At 35.1% G+C, this 21,781-nt stretch overlaps 1 protein-coding gene across 1 annotated transcript in view; it reads right to left on the reverse strand.

Annotated features, from left to right (window-relative positions):
• The window catches only part of LOC141403684 (uncharacterized), a 291,242-nt gene that overhangs the window by 135,478 nt on the left and 133,983 nt on the right, over window positions 1–21,781 (reverse strand). The gene's annotated exons all lie outside the window — the stretch shown is intronic.

A 21,781-nucleotide genomic window follows, 5' to 3' on the forward strand; every position in this document is an offset into this window, starting at 1 on the left:
GTGCTTATGGCGGTGCCGAGGTAGACGAAGTCCTTTACTACCTCAAAATTGTAGTTACCAACATTCACAGATGGTGCGAGAACTATGGACGTATTACGCGTCGATACCATCAACTTGATTTTATCACCGTTTACTGCCAGACCGACTTTAGCATATTCCCTTTCGACGTTTGCAAAGGTGTCAGTAACTTCCTTTACCGATCGACCTATGATGACAATGTTGTCGGCATAAGCAAGAAACATATGGCTGTTTGTGTATATTTTTCCACTCTTTTGACGTTCGCGTCTCGTATAACCTTTTCCAGCAGGATATTGAAGAGATCACACGACAGACCGTCTCCTTGTCTGAAACCTCTTTTTTTTGGTAATAAACTCTTCGGAGAGGTTCTTTCCTATTTCAACTGAGAACCGAGTATCAGTTAATGTCATCTTACCAAGCCGAATGAGATTTGCGGGAATATCAAAATCAGACATGGCTTGGAACACCTTTTCTTTATAATCGACAAAAAGATGGAAGGTGTCGATATGCATTTCTTTTCCAGGATTTGTCTCAAGGTAAATATCTGGCCAATTGTGGATTTGGCCGGTCTAAGGCCGCACTGATAGGGCCCAATTATTTCATTGACCATAGGCTTTAGTCGCTCACACAATATCCAATTGCAATAGGGAGCAGACTTATGTCCCTGTAATTGGAGCACACAGTATTATCTATCTTCTTGTGGACAGGACATAGGATGCTCACGTTCCAACCGTCGGGTACGTGTTCTTCCTGCCAGATGGTGCTAACTAGTTGATGCATACACCTTATCTGCGTGTTGCCCCCGGATTTGAACAGTTTGGCTGGTAGGCCATCAGCTCCTGCTGCCTTATTATTCTTCAGCCGGTTTATTGCTGTCTTTACCTCATCTTGGCCATGCGGTACACATTCTATACCGGTGCCGTGACATAACTCCCAACGGATATAGCTCCCAAAACGATTTTGGGAGTTATGTCCGCCTTGGTAGCCAATACAAATCGAACTGTATTCAAAATTTGCCTTCAAAATGATAAAATGTTTTTATAAAAATATTCAAATACTTTTTGAAAAACAATAAGTGCTGCAGTCGAAAATATTTTTGAAAAAAAAATCGCGAGATTTTCAAACATTTTCCGCGCCGCAGGCTAAAATATTTTTGAAAAAATCGCGCGATTTTTTACAAAAATATTTTCACAATTAAAGAATATAAAAAGTTTTTGTAAAAATATTCAAACACTTTCTGAAAAACGAAAAACAGTCGAGAATATTTTTGAAAAAATTTGCGAGAATTTCAAATATTTTCTACGCCGCAAGCGAAAAAATCGCATGATTTTTTACAAAAATATTTTCACAATTTAAAAAGATAAAAAGTTTTTGTAAAAATATTCAAATACTTTCTGAGAAACGAAAGCGCTGCAGTCGAAAATATTTTCACAATTTATAAAGAAAAAAAGTTTTTGTAAAAATATTCAAATACTTTCGGAAAAACGAAATGCGCTGCAGTCGAAAATATTTTTGAAAAAATCGCGCGATTTTTTACAAAAATATTTTCACAATTAAAAAATATAAAAATGTTTGTAAAAATATTCAAACACTTTCTGAAAAACGAAAAACAATCGAGAATATTTTTGAAAAAATTGGCGAGATTTTCAAATATTTTCTAGGCCGCAGGCGAAATAATCGCACGATTTTTTACAAAAATATTTTCACAATTTAAAAAGATAAAAAGTTTTTGTAAAAATATTCAAATACTTTCTGAGAAACGAAAGCGCTGCAGTCGAAAATATTTTCACAATTTATAAAGAAAAAAAGTTTTTGTAAAAATATTCAAATACTTTCGGAAAAACGAAATGCGCTGCAGTCGAAAATATTTTTGAACAAGTAAAAAAGTATCAGTCGGTTTTGCCGACACAGATATACCCTCAGCCTGTATATATTGAAACAATTTTTTCCCAAAAAACGCGTGTATTTAGGGAATTTTGGGCGTTTGAACTGACAAAAATGTTGATTAGGATTAGAGATCAAAAGTTTTGCGGAGAAGATACTAAAAAGAATGGATCTACAGCCACAACATATGGTACCATAGGGGTTTTTTACAACTTCAGGGATGTTTGCTCAAGAAGTATGGACTTGCCCCTTAAACAACTTTTACCATCGCAATTGAGGCAGCGAATGCAAGTTGCTTCAACAAAAATCAAAGTGATTCGAAAGCAGGTCTTAAAGTGAACTTGTATCCGAAATTTTGTGTGGGAGGTACCGGATGGAGTGGACAAATATAGTCCACATTTGAACCTGATCTATATCTGGTAGATATATTAGGATGTGTAAAGTATGGTCCAATTCGGCCACTCTCTTCAAGAGTTATCGTGCGCACAATTTTTCCGAACATTTCTGAACTTTTGTGGGGGAGGTACCTGAAGGAGTGGACCGATATGGCTTATCTTCGAACTTAAACTATGTTTGGACAAAATATTACTAAGGCCAAACATTGGACCGAATCGGCAGACCTGTTCGAGAGTTATTTTGCCCTCCAACCTCCTCACACGGTGTCATAGGGGTTTTTTGCAACTTTTAGGCTATTTTCTCAGGAAGTATGGACTTGCCCCTGATGAAACTTATACCGTCGTATGGAGGGCAGCGAATACAAGTTGCTAAAGCAAAAATCAAAGCGATTCGAGAGATGGTCCTAAACTGAACTTTTCCAAATTTTTGTGTGGGAGGTACCCGACGGAGTGGACCGATTGAGTCCATATTAAAACCTGATCTAAGTCTGGTACACGCTCCACGATGGGCAAAATATGGACCAAATCGGTTACTCCCTTCAAGAGTTATCGTGCGCACAAATTTTCCGAACATTTTCGAACTTTTGTGGGGGAGGTACCGGAAGGAGTGGACCGATATAGCTCATCTTCGAACTTAAACTAAGTTTGGGCAAAATATTACGAAAGCCAAAATTTTAACCGAATCGGTTCATCCGTTCGAGAGTTATCGTGCGCTCCAGCCAGCCAGACAGACAGACCGACAGACAGACAGACAGACGGACGGACATTGCTCAATCGACTCCAAATTGTCTGAAACACATTTCGTCCAAATATACTTGGGGTCTAAAACTATTATTTCGATGAGGCACATTTTGCCCGTATGAAAGTGTATATACCCTCGTTAGCATAAATGCTGAGGGTATAAAAAATCGCGCGATTTTTTACAAAAATATTTTCACAATTAAAGAATATAAAAATTTTTGTAAAAATATTCAAACACTTTCTGAAAAACGAAAAACAATCGAGAATATTTTTGAAAAAATTGGCGAGATTTTCAAATATTTTCTAGGCCGCAGGCGAAATAATCGCACGATTTTTTACAAAAATATTTTCACAATTTAAAAAGATAAAACGTTTTTGTAAAAATATTCAAATACTTCCTGAGCAACGAAAGCGCTGCAGTCGAAAATATTTTCACAATTTATAAAGAAAAAAAGTTTTTGTAAAAATATTCAAATACTTTCGGAAAAACGAAATGCGCTGCAGTCGAAAATATTTTTGAAAAAATCGCGCGATTTTTTACAAAAATATTTTCACAATTAAAAAATATAAAAATGTTTGTAAAAATATTCAAACACTTTCTGAAAAACGAAAAACAATCGAGAATATTTTTGAAAAAATTGGCGAGATTTTCAAATATTTTCTAGGCCGCAGGCGAAAAAATCGCACGATTTTTTACAAAAATATTTTCACAATTTAAAAAGATAAAAAGTTTTTGTAAAAATATTCAAATACTTTCTGAGAAACGAAAGCGCTGCAGTCGAAAATATTTTCACAATTTATAAAGAACAAAAGTTTTTGAAAAAATATTCAAATACTTTCGGAAAAACGAAATGCGCTGCAGTCGAAAATATTTTTGAAAAAATCGCGCGATTTTTTACAAAAATATTTTCACAATTAAAAAATATAAAAATGTTTGTAAAAATATTCAAACACTTTCTGAAAAACGAAAAACAATCGAGAATATTTTTGGAAAAATTGGCGAGATTTTCAAATATTTTCTAGGCCGCAGGCGAAAAAATCGCACGATTTTTTACAAAAATATTTTCACAATTTAAAAAGATAAAAAGTTTTTGTAAATATGGACTAAAGCTGAAATAAACACAAAGATGTAAAATTCTGCAGTCCAACAATAAAAAACGCCAACAACAATAATAGGCATCAGCACGGCCTTGTTGATCAATGCGTAATGCAAAAACAACAACTTTCTCGTTGTTTTACCCCCGCTTATTGAAGCAACAATCCTATGTTCGTATTCTTTGCAAAGCAAAGACGACATAAAAACAGTGGTGGATATGAAATTCTTTAGTTCGACTCAAATTGTAGGGTAATCAGTTTTAGGGCCATATAGCAAATTTCTCATTTTGTTTAATTTGCTGGATGGGCTTATTGACCTGTTTATCGATACAGAGTCGGCGGAAAAGGGAACTGATGAAGTTGTTTGGTGACAACTGAAACTATAGTATTCCCTACCCTCCGCCCGCAACTAATCAAGTTCATATCCACTGTAAAACATTTTGTTGTTATTCAAATACATGAATACAACAAAATATGGACTAAAGCTGAAATAAACACAAAGATGTTTTTGTAAAAATATTCAAATACTTTCTGAGAAACGAAAGCGCTGCAGTCGAAAATATTTTTGAAAAAATCGCGCGATTTTTACAACAAATATTAACAAATATTTTCACAATTTAAAACTTCTCCGAACTACTAGTGACAGAATTTCGGGCATGATTTCGTTTTTAAATTAGGCCTTCTCAAATGTGTAAGTCCGCTTAAATTCTAACTTATATCCTAAAATTTAAAAAAGAAAAAATATAACTATAAATTTCAAAATTAAGCTTTGCTTCACGGACATATCTCTCACGTTGAGAGTCTCAACAAATTTTGGGAGTTATGTCCGTAAAGTGCAGCGGACATAACGCCCAAAATCATTTTGGGAGTTATGTCCGGGCACCTTCAACACCATCTTCTGGGATTAGATCTGTGGTATCTTCAAAATTTAACACTGCGCTGTGTGTATTCTTGTCGCATTTTTGTTATTTACGGTCACAAAATGTATTTACTTTCCAAAATAATAAACCAAAAATAATTGCATCACTCGAAGCCACTATTAATCGTTGACAATTTGGATCTATTTTATTTTTCAAAATAGTCAGGCTTAATCCCATAGTCGTTGCTCAATTTCTTTTAAATATTTGAACTTTCAAATATTGATAAAACCAAAACATATAAAATGAAACTTACAGTTTGTGCATATACGCTTTTCGCTAAAAAATTGAAAATAAATAAGTCGACAACAAAATTCTCCAACGAAATGTCAGGATACAATTAAAATTCTTCAAAATATATTTATGCAATTTTCGCGATATTTAAAAAAATAAAATTTGTCAGATCCTTCCTTGGGTAAATATAAACATTTTAATTTGATGCATTGTGGCGTTTTTTTATTGGGATAGCGTTTGCAATTTTGTTTTTTCAAAATAGTCTGGCTTAATCCCATTGTTGTTGTTTTAATATTTTAAAACAACTATTTTATTAGTGGAAAAGGTTTGGCATTGTTCGCCAAGGGGTAAGGCAGGGAATACTATAGTTTCGATCCACGCCACTGGATCTCATCAGTTCCCTTGTTTCTTGTTTGTGGATATTCTCCACCGAAGTTATTTTTCAATAACTTCTTCAACAAGAAACTTTTTATACCCAAACATCAATCGTCAGCTCGAAGTATAAAGGTAAGCAAAGAAAAAAGTTCAATGAGAAGTTTTTCCTTGGCAACCTCATACAACTCCGACGAAAGTGTCTGCGAAAACAATTCAAACCTCTTCCACTTGTGTGTGTCGTCGAATTTCGACAAATGCACACACCAAAATTTGGTTGGTCTGCTTTACAGCAAAAACAACACACGTCGTGCCAGTGTCTTCAATTTGAAGCATTGTGGCGTTTTTTTATTGGGATAGCGTTTGCAATTTTGTTTTTTCAAAATAGTCTGGCTTAATCCCATTGTTGTTGTTTTAATATTTTAAAACAACTATTTTATTAGTGGAAAAGATTTGGCATTGTTCGCCAAGGGGTAAGGCGGGGAATACTATAGTTTCGATCCACGCCACTGGATCTCATCAGTTCCCTTGTTTCTTGTTTGTGGATATTCTGTATTGCTGTAAAGCAGACCAACCAAATTTTGGTGTGTGCATTTGTCGAAATTCGACGACACACACAAGTGGAAGAGGTTTGAATTGTTTTCGCAGACACTTTCGTCGGAGTTGTATGAGGTTGCCAAGGAAAAACTTCTCATTGAACTTTTTTCTTTGCTTACCTTTATACTTCGAGCTGACGATTGATGTTTGGGTATAAAAAGTTTCTTGTTGAAGAAGTTATTGAAAAATAACTTCGGTGGAGAATATCCACAAACAAGAAACAAGGGAACTGATGAGATCCAGTGGCGTGGATCGAAACTATAGTATTCCCTGCCTTACCCCTTGGCGAACAATGCCAAATCTTTTCCACTAATAAAATAGTTGTTTTAAAATATTAAAACAACAACAATGGGATTAAGCCAGACTATTTTGAAAAAACAAAATTGCAAACGCTATCCCAATAAAAAAAACGCCACAATGCTTCAAATTGAAGACACTGGCACGACGTGTGTTGTTTTTGCTGTAAAGCAGACCAACCAAATTTTGGTGTGTGCATTTGTCAAATTCGACGACACACACAAGTGGAAGAGGTTTGAATTGTTTTCGCAGACACTTTCGTCGGAGTTGTATGAGGTTGCCAAGGAAAAACTTCTCATTGAACTTTTTTCTTTGCTTACCTTTATACTTCGAGCTGACGATTGATGTTTGGGTATAAAAAGTTTCTTGTTGAAGAAGTTATTGAAAAATAACTTCGGTGGAGAATATCCACAAACAAGAAACAAGGGAACTGATGAGATCCAGTGGCGTGGATCGAAACTATAGTATTCCCTGCCTTACCCCTTGGCGAACAATGCCAAATCTTTTCCACAAATAAAATAGTTGTTTTAAAATATTAAAACAACAACAATGGGATTAAGCCAGACTATTTTGAAAAAACAAAATTATAAACATTTTAAGATAAACGCGAAACAAATCGGTTGTAAATTGGTCGAGTTTTTGATTAACTTACGAAAGCCATTTCAGTTTTTTATAATAGATAAACGGAACGTTTTTCTTGTAACCGATATTGTTCGGAAATTAAAATGTGTTTTTGGTTTTCTTTTATTTATTTGCAAGTCGATGTTGTGTCTTTTTTCCTCTTTTCGTTGGCTCCAGCTTTGCTCCGCAATTGCCGCTACCTTCTGTTGTTGGGATTTTGTTTAGTAACTAAGCAGAAATGTCACACCGTACCCAAGTTTATCGCGTTCTTTGTATTTTCATGGACTATGAGCTTCATGGGTAGAATTACTCGCCAACCATTGAGCTCTTCTTTGTGAATTTGATGAGCCATTATGATAAATTGAAAGCTGCACTCAGCAATGACAAAACTGAAATTGAGGAATGAGGCGGCTGGAGTGACGACATGGAGTTTTTCTTCCGTCACTTCAATGAGAAAGTTTAAGCAGATCTGAAACATATGCTATGCACGCTGGAACTCTCGTGTCATTCTGGCTCTTCTTGCGTTTATTCTGCCGCCTGAAGCCCGGAACAGGTTACGTAAAATCTTTTTATTGAAGCAATCAGCATTTTAATAATCACAGTTTAACGCCCTCTATATTTCCATAGTAACATTTTGAAGCTTTTGTACACTTGTCATTGTGATTTTATAACTTTTCATATGTTCTATTGTGATTGATCTTTACATTCCCAGCAAAACAGGTTGGAAGTAGTGCAATGCAGAGTTATGATTTCACAACATATTTCGATGCAGTCCACACGGAGTAATGATAAATGCACTCCATTTGATACATTTTAGAAGCACTTTCTTAAGGATCCCTACAAGCATAAGCCAATTTGTTGATCCTTCACAGACGACCTATACAGATGGCCATATTAGACGACGGATCATTCTTGTAGAACAATATGAACACTACATATGAACTCCAATGCTACATGAAACCAATGATAGTGCATCATCACGTAAATTGAACACTGCACATCAACCTCAATGCTTCCTTACGTACATGAAACCGATAGCAGTGCATCATCACGAAAATTGAACACGACATATCAACTTCAATGTTTCTGAAGTACATGAAACCGATAATAGTGCTTCATCAATACCTACAGAGAGTGAATAAACTGCCTTACTGGAACGCCGTGTCATGCCACGTTCACTTCAACGACAATGCACTTTAACTCCAGGGGGAGGTTCCAAAGAAAATATACTACTCCAATGCCATCTTCATACCATCATTGCAGTTTTAACAGATTCAACAACCTGATATCTGAGCAAAATTCAAAAACTCATCATCCTCATACAGTTTACCTAGCAGGTTCAACAACCAATAATCCCGGATGCAGTTTACTGTAACAGGTTCAGGTTCAACAATCCATCATTTTCACAATATTTTATTTCTGTTGCTTCATCAGGACGCATTCAGCATCAGAGGGGGAGACTGAAGCAATCAGCATTTTAATAATCACATTTTAACACTCTCTATATTTCCATATAACTTTTCACTAGAACTAAATGACAATATTGCTTCTCAAAAATAGAAGCTAAACAGAACGACATTCAATAAAATCGTTCATTCCTCTTGAGCAGCGTGAACACTGTACATCAACCTCAGTGCTTCCTTAAGTAGTTGAAACTGATAGCAGAACATCATCCGCAATACAGAGAGTTAATCAATCAAACGATCAACGAAAGTCGTGTCATCTTTATTATTAATTTCTTACTCATGGACTGATCACTGGTTCAGCTCTGTCAATTGTTCGTTGTTTAAGGTATTGAAAAACTATCTGTAGTTCGGAATGACAATCCAAATTCTCTTAAATGCTTAAAAAGATGACTTTACAATCATACTTTCCCGAGCGTGAGATCAAAGTTATGCAAGATTTTTACAACTCCTGCCTCAACAAGGACAATCTCTCACTAAGTTTCTTCATCCTCTTCAATAGGGTGTCCAAAACCGAAACCGGTTAACCGGTCAACCGGTTTTGAGTTACAAAACCGAAACCGGTTTTCATCAAAATCGTCATTTTCGGTTAACCGAAAAAACCGGTTATATGTGTCGGTTAACCGGTTTTTTTAAAAATAGTAATATTTTCAATATTTTGTTACAATTTTACTCTTGAAAGTAAAATAAACTCAACTAACATAAAATACGGCAAATTTCTGGATGCAAAATGTATTTAAAAGTGATACGTATTTTGTGTAAAATGGTCTTAAAGCAGCTTTCGGCAGGTTATTTTTGTTGCATACTTCAGGGAGCTTTAATGGTGTGAGTGGAGAGAAGCTCTCTCTGAGGGCACTAGTATTCCTTTTTGACGCACAGTGTCCTAAAAATTAAATAATATTCAGAAAGTATTGTGGTAATTACAATTTAAAACGAATATTTAGTCCAATAATCGTTCATTATTCAAAGAACGATTTTCTGATTACGTCTATGATCGGCCTTATTAGGCAAAACCTGCACATATAGTCGAAAGAAAAAATTCCATTCTTTAGACCAAAAATATGAATTTAAAAAAAATCATCTATTTATCAAGAATGTGCTTTATAACATTTTAATTTTCTACGTTATAGAGAAGTTTGACTGTAATTAACACGATTTTTAGCCGAATGCCAGGTTATAAATAAAATTTAATGATAATAAAATGTATGTTTGGTTCAGACATTTCACAATAATATGAAGCTTACAAAGCAAGACGACGTAAATTGTAAATTTAGTTCTTTTGGTACATAATTTTATATTAGTAACAGTTTATATTATTCTTAAAGCACAATCAATCAATTCAATCTTAATATTGCTGTCCCAATTTCAAGGTTGAATGTCAGATATCATGGATTTCATTGATAATTATATAAAAAAGTCGTTAATTTACCCATTTCTGCCAATTTTTAATCAAATTTTTATGAAATATAAGGAATTTTATAGTTATTAAAAACCCGGTTTAAACCGGTTAACCGGTTTTTGAAAATTTTATTAACCGAAAACCGGTTTTTCAAAAATGCGAAAATTTCGGTTAACCGAAAACCGTTTTGTTTCAAAAAACCGGTTTTTTTGGACACACTACTCTTCAATGACAACGTGAATATTTAATTTTCTCGTGTGGCCTCAAGATCCTATGTTGTATTACATACTTCGAGTCATAAAGCTTGGGTCCAGTTATATATGTACATGCTTACTTACATTGACATCAAACATAAATACAAATTTTAAAATTATTTGTGCCTGAAACACCTTATATGTATATAAAATTTTATCTAAAAACTCCAAAATATTATATAGGGATGTGATGTTGTAAAACACTCAATGCCATATTCAGGCAACTTTTCTTTACTTTCCTAGATATTGAAATGTCACAATATTTACGGTCAAATCTGTATTCTGTGATAATCCGCAGGCTGCGGAACGCTGAAACTTGACCTCTCATAAAATGGAGCAAAGTAACGATTTCATTTTAGTCAAATATGTGTCATGCCTTAGTGTATTCGACTCGTCTGAACTTAACTTATTTTATTTTTATTCCTCTAACTAAAAAAAGTTTATATAACAATGTTTGTCCTTGAAAATAATATTACTGGACTATTTGTGAAAAATATTATTAACAACAATTCTAGAAGAGAATGTAATTTTCCAAATATTATAATTTCTTCCATTTCATTGCAAAATTTTGATTTGTACAATCGATAATTCTGTTCCATTAATATGCAAAGCATTTTAGCGGAATGTGTTACATATCATTGTTGTACTGACGAGATATTGATGTGCACGTGAATGGAATTGAATCGACACACATCGCAGTAAAACACAGGTTGGCATTACTACATTCACACATACATATTTATTAAATATTTATTAGATTGTGCGAGGTTGTAGAAACCACAAATGCCAATTTACGAAGAATCCCCTTTGAATAGCCTAAAACGTGGTTTTAAATAGAAACACCAGAGTTTGCAGGTCTGTTTTCTACACGCAGAAAAATATATGTTAGAAAAAACAAAAGGCCGATATTACTGCCATGCAAAAAATGCGGTGGATTGGGAAAGGCGTCACAACAACACCTAAAGGTGACGCACTAGCTGCCATGACGTAAAGCATGGGTTTGGTTGCGGATTCGTAGTAAGTCGGAGACAAAAACATCTGGTATCCAGCTTCACCCCAGTGAATGGAATACTTGCTGCAATTCGAATAAAAGCTAAATTCTTCAACATCAGCTTTATTTGCGCTCATGCTCCCACTGAAGAAAACGACGAACAGACCAAAGATATATTTTACGAGCGCTTAGAAGAAACATATGACCGTTGCCCTGCCCATGACATTAAAATCATTCTAGGCGATTTTAATGCTTTGGCCCAACAGTCGGGAAATTCAGTCTCCACAGTGAAACATCTGACAATGGTATGAGGCTGATAGACTTTGCAGCTACAAAAAACATGGTAGTTAGCAGTACCAGATTTAATCATCTCGATATTCATAAGGGCACCTGGCTGTCTCCAGATCAGAAAACAAGAAGTCAAATTGATCATGTTGTGATAGATGGAAGACATTCATCGAGCGTGTTGGATGTACGATCGTTCCGAGGCGCAAACAGTGATTCGGACCACTACCTTGTTGCAGCAAAGGTACGCACCCCCTTAAACGTAGCAAACAAAGTACGAACAGACACAACACGAAAGTTAGACATCGGTAAGCTGCAATCACAACAGATAGCCACAGCATATTCCACTCAACTAGCGCAATTGTTTAATCAAAGCACTCCTCATCCCGATAACATATCAGCGCAATGGCAAATCATTGCCCACTCTATGCAAACAGCCGCAAAATCCATACTTGGATACCAGAGACCTCCACCAAGGAATCCATGGTATGATCAGGAGTGTCGAGCTGCCACCGAAGAGAAAAATGTGGCATATAGGGCTACTTTACAATCCGTAGCAAAGCGTAGCGCACGAGAGAGATACAGGGATAAAAGCAGAGAGGAGAAACATCTTTTCCGCAGAAAAAAAGAGAGAGATGGAAAAGCGGGAGTGTGAAAAAATCGAGATGTACAGGAGCCAGAATGAAGTCCGAAAATTCTACAAAAGAGTCAAGCATTAAACTGATGGCTTTGGTACAGGCACATCCTCCTGTAGAAAACAGCAAGGTAATTTGGTAACTGATACAGATAGTGTACTCAGGATATGGAAAGAACATTTTTCAAAACTGTTGGTATCCAATAGCAGCGAAGACGACGAAGATACCACAGTCCCAATCCCAGAAGATGGTATTGAATGTATACCGCCCAGCCAAGATGAGGTAAAGACAGCAATAAATCGGCTGAAGAATAATAAGGCAGCAGGAGCCGATGGCTTACCAGCCGAGCTGTTCAAACCCGGAGGCGACACGCTGATAAGGTGTATTCATCAGCAAAGTTAGCACCATTTGGCAGGAAGAACGAGTACCCGACGATTGGAACCTGAGTATCCTGTGCCCCATCCACAAGAAGGGAGATAAGACTGTATGCTCTAACTATAGGGGCATAAGTCTACTCCCTATTGCCTACAAGATCGTGTCAGGGATATTGTGCGAACGACTAAAACCTATGGTCAACGAGATAATTGGACCATACCAATGCGGCTTTAGACCTGGCAAGTTCACCATTGACCAGATATTTATCCTGCGGCAAATCCTGGAGAAGACCCAAGAGATGCAGATCGACACCTACCACCTTTTTGTCGATTATAAAGCAGCCTTCGACAGCCCGCTGCGTTCAAAGGTATTCCAAGCCATGTCTGAATTTTGTATCCCCGCAAAGCTTATCCGGCTTTGCAAAATGACTTTAACTGACACGAGGTCCCCAGTTAAACTAGGAAAGAACCTCTCCGAAGAGTTTGGTACCAAAAGAGGTTTCAGACAAGGAGACAGCCTTTCGTGTGATCTCTTTAACATTCTGCTGGAAAAAGTTATACGAGAGGCAAACGTCAAAAGAAGTGGCAAAATCTTCACCAACAGTCACATGTTACTTGCTTATATATAAAAGAAGTAACTGATACCTTTATGAAGGTCGATGGAGAATCTGCTAAAGTGGGTGTGGCGGTAAACGGTGAGAAGACCAAGTTGATGGTGTCGACGCGCAATGCGTCCATTGAGCTCGGACCGACTATGGAAGTTGTTCCTATAATATTGAGGTAGTAAAAGACTTCGTCTACCTCGGCACCTCCGTAAACACAACAAACGACATCAGTTGTGAAATAAAAAGAAGAATTGTATTGGCCAACAGATGCTACTATGGTTTAAGTAAGCAGTTTAAAAGCAAAGCCACATCTCGTCAAACAAAAAAAAAACGCTCTACAAAACACTGATACTACCCGTGCTGATGTATGGCTCCGAAGCCTGGGTACTTGCTCAAGCAGACATGGCAGTGCTTGGTGTGTTTGAGAGAAAAATTCTTCGAAAGATCTACGGACCAATCTGCGTTGACGGTGAATATCGACGTCGCATGAACCACGAGCTGTATCTGCTATACAACGACATCAATATTGTTAAACGTATCGAGATGCAGCGATTGCGTTGGCTAGGCCATACCATAAGAATGAGCGATGATGAACTCGCTAAAAGGGCGTATAAATACGGACAGCTTGGCGGTGCACGCAGAATTGGCAGGCCAAGGAATAGATGGCGCAAACAAGTGGATGATGAGATGAAAAAGAGCGGTATTCCAGAGTGCGAAGCAACTAATAGAGAGAATTGGAGATCTTGTCTTAGTTCAGCCTATGGAACAAATGTTCTGTAATGGGCCAGCTAAGTAAGTAAGTAGTCACGACATTTTGGGGGTAGATGGGGGCCCCACAGAGGAAGAAGCCTATTGATTTTGGCGATAGTCTGATAATATTTAGGTGTTTGAATGGGGAAAAACTCATGTGGAGACAAATTCAAAGTTTTATTCTTTGTGAACACATCGGCTTCTAGTAGGGGATTTCCAACGGCAAAGCCTGCCAATGAAAGAAGAAAATATGACCGTTACATTGGTGTAAAGTAGGTTGGCGAAGGTGGTCAAACGAGGGAGATAGCACAATAGTCGGTAATGCATCCAATTCATCCATTTTTTGCAATCACGCTACAGTTCGTAATTTTGATCGGATGGTCACGAATTTTTGGTTGCTTATGGAGGTCCCAGAGAGAAAGAGGCATATTATGTTTAGTGGTAGTCGGATCATATCCCCTAAAAGAAATGTTTACCAGTGAAAAGCTTATGCACAGCGGTAGTGGTGTAGGGTATCACTTAGTCGGCCCCGACCCGAGTATAGCCTTGGCCCACTTGTTTTTATAATGATACGAATTTTTTGTATATAGCTTGAGGTCTATATTGTTGTTTTTATTATTTTCCAAATATTTCACAATTTAATGCAATATCTACGCTAGTTTATAAAGATTACTTCACATTAATTTTTACGTATTTTATATACCCCAGTGGAAGCGAAATATTGGGAAAATATCATAAAAACAACAAAATAAACCTCAAGCTCAAAAATTCATATCATTTTAAAACAAATAGAAAAAGGTCGAACAAAATCCAAATACATGAAATATCTATTTTTATTTGGGACCAGTTTCACTAAAAATAAAAATGAATAGATTATTTCAACTGAACACCCTTATGTTCATTCAAAACATGCCCCAGTTACATACAGTCATAAGAGTGTGTGCACATGTTGGCACATATACATATGTATTTTACATCACACAATTTCCCTCATTATTTAGAAATTATTCAACCAAATGCAAATCTACTTTTTTGACATAATGTTACCATAGCAAAAAAAAAACACACACACACACATTTCTATGCTGATTTTATAATATTGATAGGCTTTGTTTTTGTGCCCTTATTTTCCTGTGTGTGGTATTTTTTTTTTCTTTTTTTTTTGAAAATGTGAATGTTATGTGAGGTTTTCTGCGGGTATTTGTAGTTATATTTTAGGATGACCAAATGTAACATGCACATGTTTACAAACACACACACACACACACACACATGTAGGTAGCTAAGGAATCAAAGTAGTCGTATAGAAATAGGAAGTTTTTTAATTTACAATAACAAAAGCAATGAAAACTACTTAAGTTCTCGTTGGAGTCGAGCTTAATGAGCACAAGGGAGACTTTTCTAAATACATAATTGAATCATGAAATATTCTACAAAAACAAACAAACAAGTTTCAACAAATTCCTCGTGGTAAAACAATAAATACACAACGTCGGTGTAATGTTTAAGTGTGCCATACGCCATTTTCAACTTTTTGAGATATAGGTAGTTTCTATGGTTTTCGCGTATGCTCTTTCTGAATTTTTGGTGTGTTTCTTCCTATCTGCTCTATTTTCTGAGATATCCACGTTTCGGTCCAAAAGTTTAAATTCTTTTCAGGTAACAAATTAATATTTGAATAACTAACAAATTTAAAAGCACATTTCAAAAATCAGAACTTTAATTTTCGATTTAGAAGTTTTAAACTAATTGAGGCAAAGATGGGAAAGTTGTTGTGTCAGTTTGTTCCATGTGATATAGTACAATATTTTACATTTGTGTCATAAGTGTGGATATGGAACAAATCGACAAAAATTCTATTTTTAAAAATGTCTATAAAAGTTATAATATTCCAACAGATATTCTTCTAATTTTTTGCAAATACTATATACTATTATCAATAGTCCAATTAAAAATACAAATATTTTCTTCAGTAAGCTTCACGCATTTGTAAAGTCAAACTTTAAAATGCGACTATCTCAAAACCGTAAAATGGAATATGGAACACTTAAGCATGACACCGACGACAATTTGGTAACACTAAAATTTCCATTACAAAATGAAACTAAACACTTCTTTAATGTAAAGCACTAGAAATCCCAGTAAGGAAAGGATCACAATCGAGCGGAGCAAGATTACTTCTAGACCAAATTCCGTTACATTTTCCAACATCCAACAAAACGGGATAGACCTGGCATGTTTGGTGCATATGGGAGCTATATCCAAATATGAACCGATTTCAATAAAATGTGGGACAATTTTTTTTACCATCAGCATTTATGCTATATGGTAAAAACCACATTAATTTTGCAATTCTATTTGAAAAAAATTACAAAAAAATTGCGAGCATATCTACAATTTTTGCTATAGAGTTTCAGCAAAAAATTTAGGTTTCAAATTCGTTGGCCGATGCGAGCAAAAGTTATAGCGGTTTTTATTCTCATATGAAGAAAAAAAAATTTAAAAATGTCTTATTTGTTTTTAAGAGAAATTTTGTGCATAAATCGCTAACAGCATTCCATATCTATTCGTGGATATATTTACTAACTTTATTTTTATTTTCGCGAAATATCAACAAATAATAAAAAATCTTGAAAAAGCCTATCATTCGCGAATTAATTTAAATCAGTTGATGCGCATCCGCTTTTGGATACAGCGACTCAATCTTTTTCAATATTTATGCATATTTCAATGTTTCACTCAGCTGCCAAAGTGTGCCGTCCGTGGCATCACACAATACAAAGGCTATAGTCGGACGTTGCCGACCATATGATACCCTAGACCACTACCCCTGGGAATTAGCTTTTAACAAATCAAAATTCCTTTATGGAACAAATTCTCTTCTCTCATATCAATGAGTGCACCCCGATTCATATTGCTTCAATGATATGGAACCTACAGTTTATCGCCGAGTACGAACGGCGTGTCCTAAATTACTACTTGTAGAGAAATGGCCGAAGTACTCAGAAAACGTCGCCAACATTACTGAGGAATTGAAAAATTGATGTTGCCCTGTTGCCTACAAATATTCCCAGATACAATGACACTCTTCCAACTTATTGAACACTACAAATGCTTTATAAAAATTGCCAAAGGGAAAATTGTGAAATTATTGAAGATCTATCGTCCAAAAATTATGCACTTGTGTCATACTTATGCTTGATAATGCACGTGGTTTTGTGCTTTTCAGGGTGATATAATTGTGATATAAACTTATATGTCAGTGAAAGACAAAAAAAATTAGTCTCCATGAAGCCAAGGTTTGCACTATTATAAAAGCTCAAGAATATGATAAAAAAATTAATTTGCGTGGAAGTTATGACCGCGTAAATGAATAAAAATAGGTAAAAACACGTTGAAACTAACGAGTTTTTTTACGTTGCTATTCGATTGCTGGTTAACCCATTCAAATGACGGACAACTGTCCAAAGTGAAAGCAGAAGAATACAAAGTGAAGATTGCACTTCTTATGTATCACTTTTCAAAATGTACACTGCATCCACGTTTTAAGCATGCTGACATTTTGATTTTAAGTGTTTTTTATTATTTTTTTTTTATTTAACTGTGACGCGCACTCGGGTATATTAAGAAATCAATAATAGGACTAAACTACTCGCGATTACCCATAATTTGATATGTACAGTTGCGTTCAAAATAATAGGAGCGCCCATACAAAAAAAGAAAATTGTCAAAAAATATGGTTAAAGTTACCCATTTTGGTTTATTTTGAATTTGTTTAACATTGTTGACATCCCAACAGTCAATTCATCAGCAGAAATGTGGCAATCTGTTTTAAATTATTTACTGTTTACACCAACATTATAAATTGTGTTTAAAGTTTTTGTTCAAAAAAATAGGAGTGTTGAAGAAAAATTACGATAAAAATAGTTTTAGTTGAATTTAGGATCAAAATTTTCAATATTTTAGTTAACAGTAGTAAATCCAATAGATTTTATGAGATTTGAATGCCGTTTTAAAACAAAAGTCCTTTGGAGGTATCCAAAAAACAGGCGATTGTCCTTGCAGAAATTTGTTCCATAAACTGAGCACTTATTGGGCAACTCAATGAATTTTGTAGACAAAAGCTTTAACGATTAGATTTGTTTGATGCTATGGATGTTATCTCTAACAATTTATAATGATTGGTATCCTATAAATTTGTGTATTTTGATCCTTGAGCAAAGTTAAAGACAGTTTACATTAGCTCTTAAGGTAAGGATCGGCCAAAAAGGCGTATCTATAAGGAATTTATTCGCCAACCAAATAATATTTGGAAGTCTTTAGGATGCTAACCTTGTGTATGCAATCAATTTTGCTTCTATTCAAAAAATGTTTAAAACGTGAACGGTTGAAATGTACTTTGAACCATTTAGTGATAGGCAGGCTGGGATTGCACTATAGTTGGTATACGCCGTAATATATTTTTCAATATAAACTTACGTTTTTCACTCAAAAATACTTTATTTAGGTTAGCTTCAATAGAAAACTGTTTATTATACGATCCAAAACCTAATAAAAATAATCTTAGGCCAACTTCAAGAGTTTGTCCTTAAAGTTGCCTTATCAACAAAGCATTTTGAAAAATGTCTCATATGTGCCAATCATCCAATTATTCAAAAATGAACCATATAATGAATTCTGCGTGCAGTTAAGATGCTAAGGACCTCAAAACATCACTTGATCGAGAAATTAATGCCTTATAGATACGCTTTTTTTAACCGATCCTTACGTAAAGAGTTAATGGAAACCGGCTTTAACTTCTCAAGGGTCAAAATACACGAGTTTCCGGGATACCGATCATTATATATTGTTCGAGATAACAGCCAGAGCATCAAAAAACTCTAATCACTTAAATTTTGTCTACAAAATCCATTGAGTTACCCAATAAATGTTCAATTTATGGAAAAAAATCGCTGCAAGGACAATCACCTGTTTTTAGGCTACTCCAAAAGAACTTTTGTTTTCAAACAGCCATCAAATCTCATAAAATCTATTGGAGTCACTACTGTCAACTAAAATATAGTCAATTTTGATTTTAAACTCAACTAAAAATATTTTTATTGTCCTTTTTCTTCCGCACTCCTATTTTTTTGAACAACAAATTTGAAGGCGATTTATAATGTTGGTGTAAACAGTAAATAATTTAAAACAGATTGCCACATTTCTGCTGATAAATTAACTGTTGGGATGTCAACAATGTTAAACAAATTCAAAATAAACCAAAATGGGTAAGTTTAACCATGTTTATTCGACCATTCCCTTGGTGTGAATGAGCACTCCTATTATTTTGAACACAGCTGTATATTGACTATGTAGTCCTCACAGCATCACAGTAATTTACTGCCAAAGCTAACATTTAGTGCAATATTTTTTCTAAAAGCCATATTTTTTGGGTAGTGTATTTACAATATTTTTTGAGTGTGCTAGTACCCCGCGATATTTTAGTTCCGGGTCATATAAAGCGACCCCATGCTGCAATATATGTATAACAAATACAATTATACAATTAATACGCTTTGGCTTCATGTAATTTGCAATAATGCAAAAACAATTTGTAGCATGGGAGGAAAATGTGCTTCTCTACACAAAACCCATTATATTAGGCAGTAGGTCCGTTATCTAGGAGACACGTTGTTGCAATTTGCATCTGGGGGAAAAGTCAATAGTTCATTTTCCATATGTAGGCGACCTTGCCGGTACATGCCGTCCAGGAAATAAAATATAGACCAAAATATATATATATGTTTTATTTTTCATACAAAAGTAATGTTCTATTTCACCCGCTAACTAATATCAGATCATCATCCTAAACTACCTAAACTCTTACCTCGTGCAAAATTTCGTGATTATTGAGCTATAATTGCGACCCCATGCGTGCTTATGATTACACTACAAAAAATAACTGGGTATGTACATTAGGGTTATGACTTTTTTACAACCTCATATCCCTGTATCATAGCGTGATGAGTTTTACCATAAGATTACATAAAATCTTAATTATAAGGTGATTCGGTGAAAAAACCTCACGCACAAAATGATGTTAAAATTTGAATTTATCAAAATTATGGACAATTTTTTGAAGTCACTGAAAACAGATATATAATTGAAAATAAACTTTAGAGCCACATGAGGTAATTAAAATGACATAAAATTTATTTCTCACTATTTTTCTTCAATTCTGAGAATCGTAAAAATTTCGTAAACGCTTTTATTCAAAAATATAATTTTTTAACAAAAAACAAAAAATTTAAAATTTTTTCAAAGTGACTTTTTTCGCGACTTTTTTAATATTTGAATGAAATAAACGTTATTATAGTTATTAGTAGGCTTATATTTATTCATTCGTGCAACAAAAAATAATTTTTTGAAAAAAAAAAATTTTTCATTTCATATATTTTTTCAAAAAATTATTTTTTTAAAATCGATTTGTGCGTGAACTTTTTTTATATTTCAATGAAATAAACGATAGCACAGTGATTAATAGGCAAAAGTTCATTCATCCATACTACAGGAAATCATTTTTGAAGAAAAATGCCAAAAAGTCATAACCCTAATGTACATGTACACCACCATATTTGACATCAATAGAAACGACAAGTGTTCCTCTTCCATGTAGAGCTTACTTGCCCGGAATGTTTATTCCAGGAATAAAGATATAAGCTGTATATTAACAAGTTTACAATTTTCACACAAAAGTTGTGGTCCATTTAACCCTCTAAATATTTTCTGATCGTCATCTCCAATCGCAAGCTTCTTCTTTGTCATATACTCATACCTTGTTTAAAATTTCGCGTCGATCGGACTATTATTGCGACCTACAGAGCCGCAACAAAATTAGATAAATATTATGTTTTTGGTCCATTTCACCCGCTAAATATTTCAAGATCATCGCCAATAAAAATAGTGATCTATTCTGGGCTGAACCCTACATCAATTCAAAGTTTCGTGAAGATCGGTCTATAATTGCGGGCTGGACGGACGGACACACATCTCAAATCGCTTTATATGAAGATTGGTATACCACATTGGGGGTCTCCGACGAATATTTCGCGGTGTTACATGCATTTTTACCAAACCAAACTGATAATACCCTTTCCACATTATGGTGTAGGGCATAAAAACCTTAATGTGGGTAAAAGTTGCGCAATATGCATACGATTTTGAAGCGCATCCGATTTCAGTAGCACCCATCAAAAATACGTCAATATACACGTATTTCAATTAGATTGGTCAAGAACCGCTGATGTGCCTACACATTCTATTTGGGTACACTCTCGTATCTCTGTAACTCTGTAATTCATGACACACGTTTTTGAAAATATTATATTCCATTTATGTAAACATTTTTAACGAAAATCGCGGTTTTGTCAAAATATAGTTTTGCATATTTTACTATTTTCAAGGTATCTATATCCACTGTTTTAGTGGATGGACTCGAACGAGAAAGAGCTCATTAGATCCGTCGCGTAAAAAAAATAAATTCACTCGGGGTTCAAAAGAAATTGAATGACAATTGTAATTTTTACACGCAAAAAACAGATTTTTAAGAAAATTTACGCATTAACTTTTGGCCTTTGGATTCCAATTACTAGGTTGCTGTACGGAGCACACTCATGAGACATACATTAAACGACGTAAAATGGCGAGGTCTGCAAAGTTTGGATAAAATATTACGATACCCAAAATTTGGTTCGAATCGGTTGATCCGTTCGAGAGTTATCGTGCGCACCATCCAGCCAGCCAGACTGACGGACGGACATGGCTAAATCGACTCCTAATTATCTGAATTAATTTTGTCTAAACATTCTTGGGGTC

Source organism: Musca autumnalis, unplaced genomic scaffold (genome assembly GCF_047663935.1).
Source record: "Musca autumnalis isolate F117 unplaced genomic scaffold, ASM4766393v1 scaffold_4, whole genome shotgun sequence".
Taxonomy (NCBI): Eukaryota; Metazoa; Arthropoda; class Insecta; order Diptera; family Muscidae; genus Musca; species Musca autumnalis.